This window comes from Piliocolobus tephrosceles, chromosome 12 (assembly GCF_002776525.5).
Source record: "Piliocolobus tephrosceles isolate RC106 chromosome 12, ASM277652v3, whole genome shotgun sequence".
In the NCBI taxonomy this organism is placed as follows: domain Eukaryota; kingdom Metazoa; phylum Chordata; class Mammalia; order Primates; family Cercopithecidae; genus Piliocolobus; species Piliocolobus tephrosceles.
The window spans coordinates 55,030,837-55,043,815 of NC_045445.1; positions in this window are offsets into that span (position 1 = coordinate 55,030,837).

The following is a 12,979-nucleotide window of genomic DNA, read 5'->3' on the forward strand; positions in this document are numbered from 1 at the left end:
AACCAACTGAATCATGGTTGATATTTTATTTTAATAATATTTGTTAATATTGTTACTATTTTGGCATATATACATTTTTAGATATATAAACATATAGATATATAACATTTTTATAATTTTTTCAATAAAAGTGTATTTATAACCTGATTTTCTACTGAACAATATATCACAATCATTTCTCTTAAATGTAATTCAAAAAATTTATTGGTGTCACATGATTTTATAATATAAAATACTGTTATTTATGTAACCAATCTTCCATTATTAGGCCTGTAAATCCTTGCTATTTTAAAAAAACTATTGTGATGAGCACTTATGATGAATATCTATATAGACTAATCTTACAATTCCTTTCTGATTTTCTCTTAGGATCAATTTCTAGAAAATCACTGCTTTAAAGTGTTAGATTTTGCCAAATTGTTGTTAAGGTAAGTTCTATTAATTAAGATGTTACTTTGATTGTATGGGACTTGCTATTGCTCCACAACTTCTCAAACATTGAAGATTATCATGCTTTACTTATTTTGCCAGATTGAAGAGTGAGGTTGCATCATTTTTTCAATATTTTTCTGTTGTAATTTGCCCGTTGCTGTATTTTGTTCTTTGATTTGTTGGTACTGATGTTATTCTTATTGACTGATTAAAACTTACTTTATATTGGTAATATTTGTTGGGCAGGACTAACATTAGGGACATTCAGAAGAAAATTGGGCTAGATGTGCTTGACACCAAACTAAGGAATAAACCAATGAAGTAGATAGATATCTTGGAGTAACTATCCACCATGTTTTGAGTTTCTGCACTTTTTTTTTCTATAGTACTTCTATTTCTTTAACTAAGGTTAAAATATTGTATGGTGACATTCTACATTTTCTTTTACCTTACAATGATTTATGTTCTATTTTCTGATTAGGGTATCTGTGCCTTATCTATATTGGCTTTTTCAGATATTTGTGTAGTCTTGTTTCTTATCGAACATACTAATATTACAAGAACATACAGAGTTCTGCTAAGTACGCTCAGCACTGAAAGTCAGAGGGATTAAGTTGATTCATATGGAGACACTGAAATATTCAGTAAGTGGAATGTTTATTATAGCACATGAAGCATCCAAAAGAGGAAGAGTTTATCAGATAAAACTTGTGAGAATCAACAGCTCCAAGTTATGGGTTAAGATTACTTGGCCGGGCGCGGTGGCTCAAGCCTGTAATCCCAGCACTTTGGAAGGCCGAGATGGGCGGATCACGAGGTCAGGAGATCGAGACCATCCTGGCTAACACGGTGAAACCCCGTCTCTACTAAAAAAAAAAAAATACAAAAAATTAGCCGGGCGAGGTGGCCGGCACCTGTGGTCCCAGCTACTCGGGAGGCTGAGGCAGGAGAATGGCGTGAACCCGGGAGGCAGAGCTTGCAGTGAGCTGAGATCCAGCCACTGCACTCCAGCCTGGGCGACAGAGCGAGACTCCGTCTCAAAAAAAAAAAAAAAAAAAAAAAAAAAGGTTACTATGTAAAGTCATTTATCTTTTATAATAATGACTGTGTCTACTTACAAATGGAGAGTGATGGGTGACCACTGCATTGAGAGGGAACCATGAGAATCATTGTTAATGTAATATTCATATAAAATTTGCAAAAGCTTGAACTTTTGAGCTGAGCTGAGACACTGCATTTTGCTAGTTCCATGCTGTTGATTTGCAATTAACCTGATTATAGCTCCCAGGATTTTGCAAGGTAGAAGCCCCTGAGTCTTCATGAAATTATACCAGAGTTCTCAAGAAGGCTATGACTATTAAAGGAGGCTTTAGTACTGGGATGGTTTTCACATGGTTACAAGTTCCCATTGACTGCCACTATAGACTCTAAAAATGTCTGGTTATTTCTTTAGGTAAAGATCTGAAAGGATTATTTCTACTAGAAAGGAAGAATCACTTAAGAATGCATTTATAGATAGAGCCCAACTAGGCTAAGCAATCTGATCTGTAATCTAAATAAGAGAGTTAGTTATTCTTTTATAAATAGCAAGGCAACTCTATTTACCTGATCTTAATGATTGATTAATAATGAAAAAGTGCTTAAAAAAAAAAAAAAACTTACCTGATAAGAACCTTTATTTATTAGAGAAGGAACCAAGAGAGAATTTCTGTAGAAGTTGTTATGGCTGTTCGCAGCAACTCAGAAAAGGATAACAGCTATGCAAAGCAGATCACTATAAAACTTTATCAGAAGCAGACATAAAAATCCTCTGCTAAATGAGTATGCTTTTAAAAAGGTTAATCTGTATCTGGCATAATTGAACTATTTTGAAAGAACTCAGTCTGAAAAGCAGTCACACTGTATACTGGAATTAAAGAAAAAATGTTTATGACAGGAAAATGATGCATGCTGAAATACTAAATAAAATACTGTCAGATCCTGGAATTCCCAATTTGGCCTGTTTTAGAAATCCACCAATAGCATGATTCTTCTGTTTGCTGTCCAGTTGTAAATGTGCACCTTGCTCATGATCCACCCCTGAATTGACTTCCTACAGGCATGGTGTACTGATCAGGATAAGACAATAAAGGTAGGATAGGAAAAAGAGGAAGAAGGAAAAGAAACGCATGCTAAAGAGCCAATGTGGTCCCAAATGTTTTTCACTTGAAAAATGTTTCTAGTCAACAAAATACAGCCAAGTATTTCAATGAATATTGACCTTTTGTTTCAAATTTCTACAAAAGTAAATGCACAGTTTCCTTTCAGGTACAGTCTTACAGACAAGCAGAATTAGCAGCTACATACAAGGTATGATATAAGGGGTAGAAAAGACCCTCTTCCTCCAGGGCCTTCTCATCCTGTTTTCTTGCCTGGTCTAAATTTATATTTTTAGGATATCTGTGACTCAGATTATAAGAGAAATATCTTTAAAGTCAACTTTGTATAGGAAAAGTTTAAAAACCACAGGAATGTTGAGCTGATAGTGTCCCAATTTCCTCATTTTACAAAAGAAGAAACTAAAGCCAAGACATGGAAAAGTGAGTTGTCCAAAGTCCCTCCAAATGGACATACTACCTTTAGCAAAAGTTCTAGCCACTCTCAAGAACAAAGTAGACATCAATGATACCGTTAACTCCCATAAGTTTATCTGATTAGCTATGTTCTATATTAAAGGAAAAACCATTCCTAAAGGAGAAAAATCAAGACAAAAAGAAAAAACAAGCAGCCGAGTTTTGAGAAGGTTAGTTACAAAGTAAACCAGAAAACTTATAATGCAGTCTCAGGAGAAGGATATGGCAGCAAGAGAATAAGATACAAGACACAATCAGGGAACAGAAGATAATGGAAACAATCATTGTCAGGTTTACAATGTTGTCTAGCTTCCTGATTCACAAACAGAGGAACAGGAGCCAAATATATAATTAATTTTCTCCAGTAAGAAAAATTATTCTTGGGACTAATTTAAAGGTGCAAAGAAGAACTTTAAGGAAATAAATGGAGAATATGCAGTAATTCCCCTATTTTTGATTTGTAGTTTATTCGTTCTCTTTGATTTGCCCTTTCTTTTTGGCCACTTCATTAGGTAGCCAAATTTACACTTTAATTTTTCAGATTTTCATTTTATCTAAAAATATGAAAGCACGCACAAAAAGCAAAAACAAACTTTTTCCAATGGTTTTGATGGGGTAAGTTAAGGTCAATGTTTTCAGCACTAGCTGTGAATGTCCTTGTTTTTATGAATTTAAGTCAGACCTCTAATATACAATTTAAATACAGCTTTGACTGACTAGGAAATGTTATTTAAAATCCCCAGAAGACATAGATCAAAGTACAGTAAAAATGCATCTGATATTTGTTTTAATGATGCTTTGAATTAAAGTAAAAGGAACATATGTTGAAACCTTGATCCATTGATTATTCAAGTTCAGTTTAAGACTAACCAGCTGTAGTTTTATAGGAATCCATAGCCTAATATATAATACATAACAGAAACTACCTGTTTGTAATAAAAATCTCGATATGACTTCAAAGCTATTTTAGGTTGCCAAGTCTGATTGTGTGTGTTGTGTTTACAGTTTTCTATAGTGTTTATAGCTTTATATAGCATTTGTAACATTGCCTTTTACTTCTCTTCCAGAGGAGATCATTATTTTCTTCTGTCCAGCTCTGGAGGAACTTTAACAAGGGCCTTCACCATTGTTTCTCTGTCTAGTGACAACTGTAATTTCTATTTCAGGTTCTAATATTTTTTTTTCACAGTACTTTTCATTGAGCTTGGTGGACTCATCTTTCCCACTTTCACCTCCATTCATGCAACATCTGAAAGATTGCTACCTTCCCCTCTCATTGTATGTCACACATTGCCACTTATTTTACCCATAGCAGGGACTTCTACTATCACTTCTTTGCAGTCACTACTTACATAGGTGACATTCAACCATAGTCTGAACTCCAGATCCATGTTTCCTAATGTGGGCCTCACATCTCCTATTGGACACCCCACCTGTCTTTTCTGCATACATCCTTCTTAAACTATACTTCCTGACTTTCCTTTTCTGTTAGTAGTAGAATCCTTTTTCCCAGTCACTCATATTTGAGCGCTTCAGTCACCCTAGACTCCTTTCACCGTTTGGCCCTTCGCATGCAATTGATTTCCAAGTGCTTCTGATTCTACTTCCTTAATATCTCCTGCATCTGTCCCCTCTCCTTTTTCTACTTCCAATACTCTGGTTAATTCTCTCATTGCTTTCATCCTGAGCTACTGAGATAGTCTTCTAGTTGGTCTTTCACCACTTATTCCTCTTTACTCAACTGTATGCTGCACACACAGTCTGAGTAGGCTCCCTTAAGGTAACTCTGATCAAGTCCCCACTCAAAACTTTTAACCCTTCCCGATTGCCACCCAATCAGGTAGTAACTACTGACTCTGGCATATAAGGTCTTCTATAACATGATACCAAACTTCATCTGTAATTATTCTTCTACATTAAACCTGTGCTCCAATGAAACTAGAATACTGACATTTTGAAAATGGCCTATGATACCCAGTAATTTGCCTTTGATAATATTGTGCTTTCTCTCTGGCTTGTCTTTCTCTTCCTCTCTCCATGTAGAAATACTAGTCATTCTTTAAGGTCCATGACTTCTTCCATGAAACCTTCTGTACCTGCCCATGAGCTAAAATTGTAATCCTAGAAAGAAACTTTCGAAGGTAGCATGGAGAAAGGGTAGGTCAACATTACAAAGTTCGTGTAGACTGGCCTGAAGCTCAGAAGAAGTAATCCACATATAAAATATTCTACATGAATAATCATTTAAAACCAAAAGATAAGATAAACTAGGTTGGGCTATATCATGTACGGCCAATACCTGGCAGACATTCTACCTATTCCTTTTGTTTATGTGCATGGCAGATACAAGACAATCTTTTGTCCTTGTGAGTTTAGACTGGGGCACAATTAATTCTTTGGCCTTTAGCTGAGAAACTTTGAACCAAGTAGCTATCTCTGGTCTAGGTATTTCCTAATCCCTGCCTACTCATTTATCTTTGAACCCCATTTGCTTTGGGCCTTAGTTATACTATGGAATATTTTCCTCTACTTTGCACTATGCACTAAGCAGGTATTGACTAAACAAATACATCATTTGTATATTACAATTATTTTCCCCTATTGGGTTACAAGATCTTTGCAATAAAAGACTATGTCTCAGTAGTTGCTGCTCCATTATTATAAGAAGAATGTAGGGATAACAGTCTAGTCAGATGGGTGGGGAAGAAGAAGATCTAGGCTAGGAAGTCACATTTGCTTCTCATGTATACTCTTTTACTCAGACTATGTTTATTTGTCGTGGCTTGGTGGGTGCTTGTGGAAGTCATGGAAAGGCAATAAACTCTCTCAAGCCACCCTTTGTCATTTAAACCGTGTCTTGCTCCTCATACAGCTTTACATTCTTTACAGCAGATATAATAGTAACTATAACACTGCACATTGACTTCTCAAATATTACCTCCATTATGTTTCCACATGGAGAATACTAATCTAATGCTAATTCTAATCCTGTAGAATACTAATTCCACACTAATCCTTCCTCTCCTCTTATCCCTTTTGTTTCTTTATTTCATTTTTCTTACTCTCTTCCTCTTCCTTCCCTTTCTTTATTTTCTTTCTTCTTTTTTTCCTTCCTTCATTTCTTGTCAAGAACAAAATGGATTCTTTGAGATTCAGAGGGCAACTGTGGTACAGTGGGGTTTGAGAATCAAACAGACTTGAGTTGGCATCCCAGGTCTGTCAGTAGCTGTGTGCCTTTAAACAAATGACATGACCTCTCTGCTCTACATTGTCTTTAACTAAAGGTTTTGTAATAATGGTTTTGCTTTAAAATATGCAATGGAGAAGAAGCAATGGTATACCAAGAAAAATAATGTACAAATGTGCAGATTTTGCTTATGTTTTCATTTTGTATAGTGTGGATTCCTTCAACAGTTCTTTGAATTTATAGGCGTGAATGAAGTTGATTACACCAGGAGCATATTTAGGATAGGAATAGTGTCTATATTTTGGTGTAATTTATGTATTTTTGTAATTTCTGCAGTATAATTAGAAATTACTCTTTGTTCTTAAACAAATTAAGAACCCTTGTGCAGTGAAATGGTACAAATGCTCATTTCACTTGTGTTAATATTTTCAGAAAACCTCAGCACTATCTATTTATGATTCTGGTAATGTAGATGGATATTGTTTTGCTATCATCGCATCAACTATAAAACTACCGAATTTTACCATCCTAATGGGGCTTATCTCAATAAAGATTTGAGGAAATAATTTTGCTGTCATTTGGACATCCTATTATCATCTCAAAATTTGGCACTAAAATAATATTTTCTTTTTACTCATTTGCTTTTGGAAGAAATACGAAATTCAGAACAGGTTTTCTAGTAAAATGGTGATTCTCTAATTTTTTTAGCAGATTGTCTACATTTTACCTGCTGTTCAGCATAAATTAAAGTAGTTAGTTATTATGTATAAAATGCTACACAATGAAAATATTTTCCTCAATAAGTATAGGTTTCCTTTTATATGGGTGTATTTTTCTGGTTCAAGTAACTCAAAATCCAGAGGCAGAGCAGTCTTCAGGGCTGATGTAATACAGAAGCTGTGCTCCACTACTCTGTGATTCTTATCTTGGCTCTCCTCTGGGTGGTGTTGGCTGCATTCTCAGGTTGATATTGAAATGGCTACATCAGTTTGGGTTCATGTCCAATGAAGATAGTGCTCAGAAGGAAAGAGGTATGTCTAGCTTTTTCTTTAGTTTGGTTTGGTTTTAAAACTTTGTTTGCTTTTAAAGAGATCCAAGGTTATCTAGGCTTCTCATGACCTGAGTCAAAGGTAGTAAGCAGGTATTGGCTAAACAAGTACACCAAGTGTTTTATAAATGGAGAACGTTGCCATCTGCCGTTACCTCCACAGATAGGGAGTCTATGACTTCTTTCATATCCTCTTTAATATATTTTAAGTTAAATACTTTTTTTCACTTTATCTACATTCTATCTTGATACATTTTAAGACTACATTTTCCTCATCTGCCTTTTTGACAAAGTGTCAATGTCATTATAGTAAATCCCAACATGCTCAAAGAAAACATGATTATGTGTATGTGATGCTGAGTAACTGATTAAAAATAGGGAAAAGTAATGGGAATTATATATCTGCTGCCATGTAAACAGTTTTTAACATATTTTTTCCTTAGTGATAAGACAAAAATTCCTTTTGGAGTACATAACAGCTTCCCTCTATTTATCCAGGCAGAATGCAGACCAAAGAGCTAGACATACAAGTAAGTATCTTTATTCTGCCACTTACTACCAATGTGACTTTGAATAAATTACCCAAACTTTCTGAGCCTCAGTTTCCTCAATTGTAAAATGGACACAATAATTTTTATCTCCTAGCTTTGTTGTCATTCATCAAATATTGGTTTCCTTCTCTTTATCATTCATGTTTTTATTTGGCTTTTACACTTTTTCAAAATTAAGGTTTAAACTTAATACTGGTAACTGAGGTAATATCGGCTGGTGACATAAGTATCCAATAATGTGTGTCACCAGCCTTGCAAACGTATCCTAAATCATTCCCCAATAAACTATAGTGCTATGTTATAGAACGTGTCCCTTCATTTAGAACTAATTCAAAATAAAATACTTGAAATTAATTTTCAGCATATAAAGAAAGCTATGAGGTGGCTAGAATTATAAATGTCAAGGCAATCTGATGTTAATCCTTGTGTTTTTTTAAACATCTGTAATGATGGATTGCAGACCACTTCAGGAATACTATAATGAAGCTTCACTGTATTTACTTAAAATAATATTATTAGCATAGCAATTTTGTAAGATTAATATTCTGCTAAATTGTCTCAAAGGTTTCAGATAACTCTTCTAATTTTGTGGGAAATTGTTACCAAAATTACATCTCTTATGAAAAACATGTATTAATGTGCCAGACAAGCTAAATACATTTTAATAAATAAACATTATGTTACAAGGGAGTTATATCTTATTTGAACCTGATATAATGAGTAATGGAGCATTTCAACTTGCTATAATGACTAATGAAACCTTTCAACAACACTGATGATTCACTGTGTCATTAAAAGATACTGAAATTTTAAAAGAGAGACATTAAAATCATCACAGACACCCATTCAGAGTCTACAAGAATAAAGCCTGAATTATTTTCCATGCTCTGGCAGAGCAAGAAACAGAAGCTGCTTGCAGAAGTTGTTCATAGAATCCTAAAAGGAGCAGAGTCTGAATAATTTATTTCCCCTGAAGTTGCCCAATACTGTACTACAAAATGGTATACCTGATGAAACTACCCATTGTAACTTGACATCTTAATGGTCTGGTGTTAATTTTGACTAGACTTTATAACGTCATTTATTTTTCATTATCTCTGTAGATTTGCACTGGCTTCGTAAGATTGTTAACAACTGAATGTAAAATTAGAGTTATAAATCAAGAATGAAAATGGGAAGAGTAACTTTCCTATCAAGTCATGTTATATCATTTCCATTTCAATAATAGGGTCAACTAAGTGCAAGTCTTTGTTATAATCACATTTCTTATTTGTTATAAAGACAACATTTTTTTTCTCCTTTGGGAATTATTTCTAATCTCTCCTTGTCCTTCCTATATAGATTTTCAGGTGTTGTTTTTCCCTTAACATATATGTGATGTCTAATTCAATGTTGCTGATGGTTGTGCTTTTGTGCTACATAACGTTAGATTGCAAAATTAGAGTGCTACTATTATCATCCATTTTTTTAAATCACCTTCTTGAATCAGAGTTGAGCAAAATATATGAACCCCTCCAGGTAAGTAGGTTCAGGGAAAGTAAAAAAAAAAAAAAATATATATATATATATATATGTGTGTGTGTGTGTGTGTGTGTGTGTGTGTGTGTATGTCTAAAGATGCCAGATGTTAATTGCCTAGGTCTTTCTTTAAAATAACTTCCTCAAAATTCAGAAAAAGAATACTTGAACTTTCAGAGTTCATAAAATTTTTGCTGGAAAAGCTCTTTACAAGATGTCATTCCAAATATAAGTTGGTTTTCAAAAACTAGCTGTTTTAGCACTGCAAAGAACTTCAGCCCCTAACTAGAAAAGTTTCATCTCCAGAATTTCACAACCAATCTAATGGTGTCCATTTTGCTGTTGCCAGTTGAACTTAATGATTACATTTGTAACTCGGAATCTGTCAGACATGCATAGACATAATATTCAACACCGAACCTGGAGGTCACTAATTTGTGCAGATTAGAATCCAGTATGACTTCAACAGCACAAATGCAAATGCAGTATTTGTCAAAAAAAAAAAAAAAAAAAAAAAAACCTTTGAGTTTCTCATGGGATTAAAAATATAAATATAAGGTTAGATAACACAGTCATCAATCAAGACTCTGAAAGATAGTTGTCTTGGGCGCACTTAAGGGAATAGTTGTGATCAATGTTGTTGTTTTGACTGGTAGCTTTTTGTTCTTTCTCATGTGTCAGTTTCTTACCTATACTTTTTACATAGTTTTGGTGTTACTATATAATGATACTTCCATACTTATTAATGATTCTCTGGTAATACCTGTCAAAAATACTTCAAATTTATTTTTACTGTTATTTTCAGACACCAAAGTGGCGTAAACAAATTGCTCAGTGTGAGACCTACAAGAAATTACTAGCTTTCAGGACTAATTTTTAGTATGGTCAGTAATTCTTCCAAAAACTAATCTCCCTTGCTAGCTTGGACCTATTTCTTATGTCAGTACTGTAGTACTGTTCTCTCATTAAAAAGATATTTGTACAATGCTACTAATAAGTATTGAAAATTCTTAATTTTTCTGTACATATAGCTTATTTAGTTATATGAAAAGAATGTTTTAAAACAGCTATTCAATTAAAGTAGCATTGTTTAAAGTATTTAAGTAAGCCTGCATTATACATCCCATTTAAAAATGAGTCAGAAGTTTAAAAAGCTATGTCTTGAAAATAATGCTCTCTTGAGTGTGTTTAAATAGCAACCCAAGTTCAAATAGTACAACTTCAGTGAATGACACAGAGGAAATTTAGTTTTCACATTAACATGTTTGGTCACAATGCCCTCAATTATTACCATCTTGCCAAATTGCTTCATCCTAAATCTGGCTGAAATTTACTCTCCAATGCCAAATTATTTGTTGACTCATCTCTTTCCATCCTTGTTCGGGCAACAGACAGGAAAAATGTCTGTGTGCTGAAAGTGTATTCATTTTGTTTTCCCATTGTGAGTTTTATTGTTTCCTCTCCTTTTGTCTGACAAAGATTTGTCAACATCTATCTTAAGTACAGCAATATCAGTACCATTATGAATATTTAGTAGGCACAACTCCACATCCAGTAGTCACTCAATTTTAGGCAAGATGAGAACTGACTAATCTTCCAATACTTCCTCAAACTTTTTGTTAACTCCTTTGTTTTCCTATGCCAGATAACTGGAAAATAAAGGGCTAAAACCGGCGCTTTACCAAATCAAATATTGCTAGGAATGTTCCACTTTCAGTCAGCAATTGATTTAAGAAAAGTTAGGTGATAACATACCTTGGCACAGATTGTACTATTGACTGTTTTCTAACAAGTACAGTCAAATTGTATTCATCCAAATAGAATTAATTTGAATATACTAACGGTCAGATGACAGAGAAAATAAGAAGCATTTCAGGTAAATATTCACGTCTTGCAAAAAGACCTCATTTAGTTGACAGGTTTGAGGTAAGAAAGACTCTGGTGAAGGAAGTTCAACTGCAGATTTCAGTTCAAAAGAAGAGAGGAAATATTTCTAACTGCATTTGCATCACATGTTCTAGGCATTTTCTTCTGTAATAAGGTTGTTAGAGTCTTTAGGGAAATGTAAGGATTAATACCTTCTCATCTGCTGCTGCACTTTAAGATGGCTATCAAAAATGTTATATCACAATGAAAAGTATTCTTGTGAGTAAAACATCCAATGTCACTTTAAGACTTGCAGTTCTCTGCACATTTCATGCAAGTAAATTTTAATTTTTCAATAAGGAGTCAACTATTTAAACTGATGCTGAAGCACATTGATCGACTTAATTAGACATAAAACCTGGTGACTAAAGTCACCAAGAGTATATGATCTCATGCCCTAGGTAACACATTCAGTGTTTTTATTATTATTGTATGATAATTCCCCCAGTTTTTTTTTGTAAGGAACTCTCTCTGGGCTAAGTAATTGGTAGTTTCTCATGCATGTTTTAATAGTTTTCAGAAAAAAAGGTTTCTGAACAAATGCCATCTACTATGGAATACTATTTGAACTGCATTTATTTCTACAGCAGATTTCCCTAGTTGGCCAATTAATTGCAAGGTATAAAGGTCTTTTTAAAGTCACTTGGAAAAAAAAGCACAACAGTTATGGCTCATTGTTCCAATCTTGAACTGACTCTAATAATGCAAGTAGTATACATCATAAATACCTTTCCAGTATTGTTAGAACAAGGTATAAATATATATAGACTATTCAAAATTCTCATTAATTATATAGTATGGACTTTGATTTTATTTTTATCAGTTTTGTACTTGGAGAAAAAAAGGGAAATCTGTACATAAGCATTTTTCAACCATTGCTCAAGAGGAATTTTAAACCAATGGAACAGGTCGAGTGTGTTAGTTCATGCTTGTAATCTCAGCACTTTGGGAAGTTGAGGTGGGAGGATTGCTTGAGGCCAGGAGTTCAAGACTAGACTGAGAAGCATTGTGAGACTCCATTTCTACAAAATAATAATAATAATAAGTAATTTGGCATGTTGGTGTGTGCCTCTAGTCCAAGCTACTTGAGGGGGTGAGGTGGGAAGAACACTTGAGCCCAGGAGTTTGACGGTGCATGGAGCAGTGATCACATCACTGCACTCCAGCCTGGACAACAAAGTGAGACTCTCAAAATAAATAAATAATTATATAAAACCTATAGAACAGTTACCATAGTCGGTACTGAAATATTGAAATTTAATTAATTAAAGAAATAAGATCACAATGCAGTAGAGATCAAATTAATTTCTCCTTTTTGTGTATTTGTTCTTGGAACCAAATTATCATTTTTTTAACATTAAGAGCTTATTTGGAGGTTCTATCAAGAAAGCACCACTATTCATAAACTCTTGACCAAAGAAGAGTCCTCATATTTTCAGAACAATTTTTGGAACCTTGGTTTTGGCAGATTACATATGTTTTAAGGTAAATCTTAAAAATGACTATATATATTTACTAGCCATTTAGTCTCCATTAATTGATCATAGACAAGATAATTATTTTCTCTTACACAAAGTCAATTAACTTCAAACATTGTATCACCATGGCAGAATCTAAAATGTCCTGGGATTTTGGATATTTCAGAATCCTGTTTATTTGGTTACCTGGATCCAGAGCTAAATTTTAATACATCTATATAAAGCTG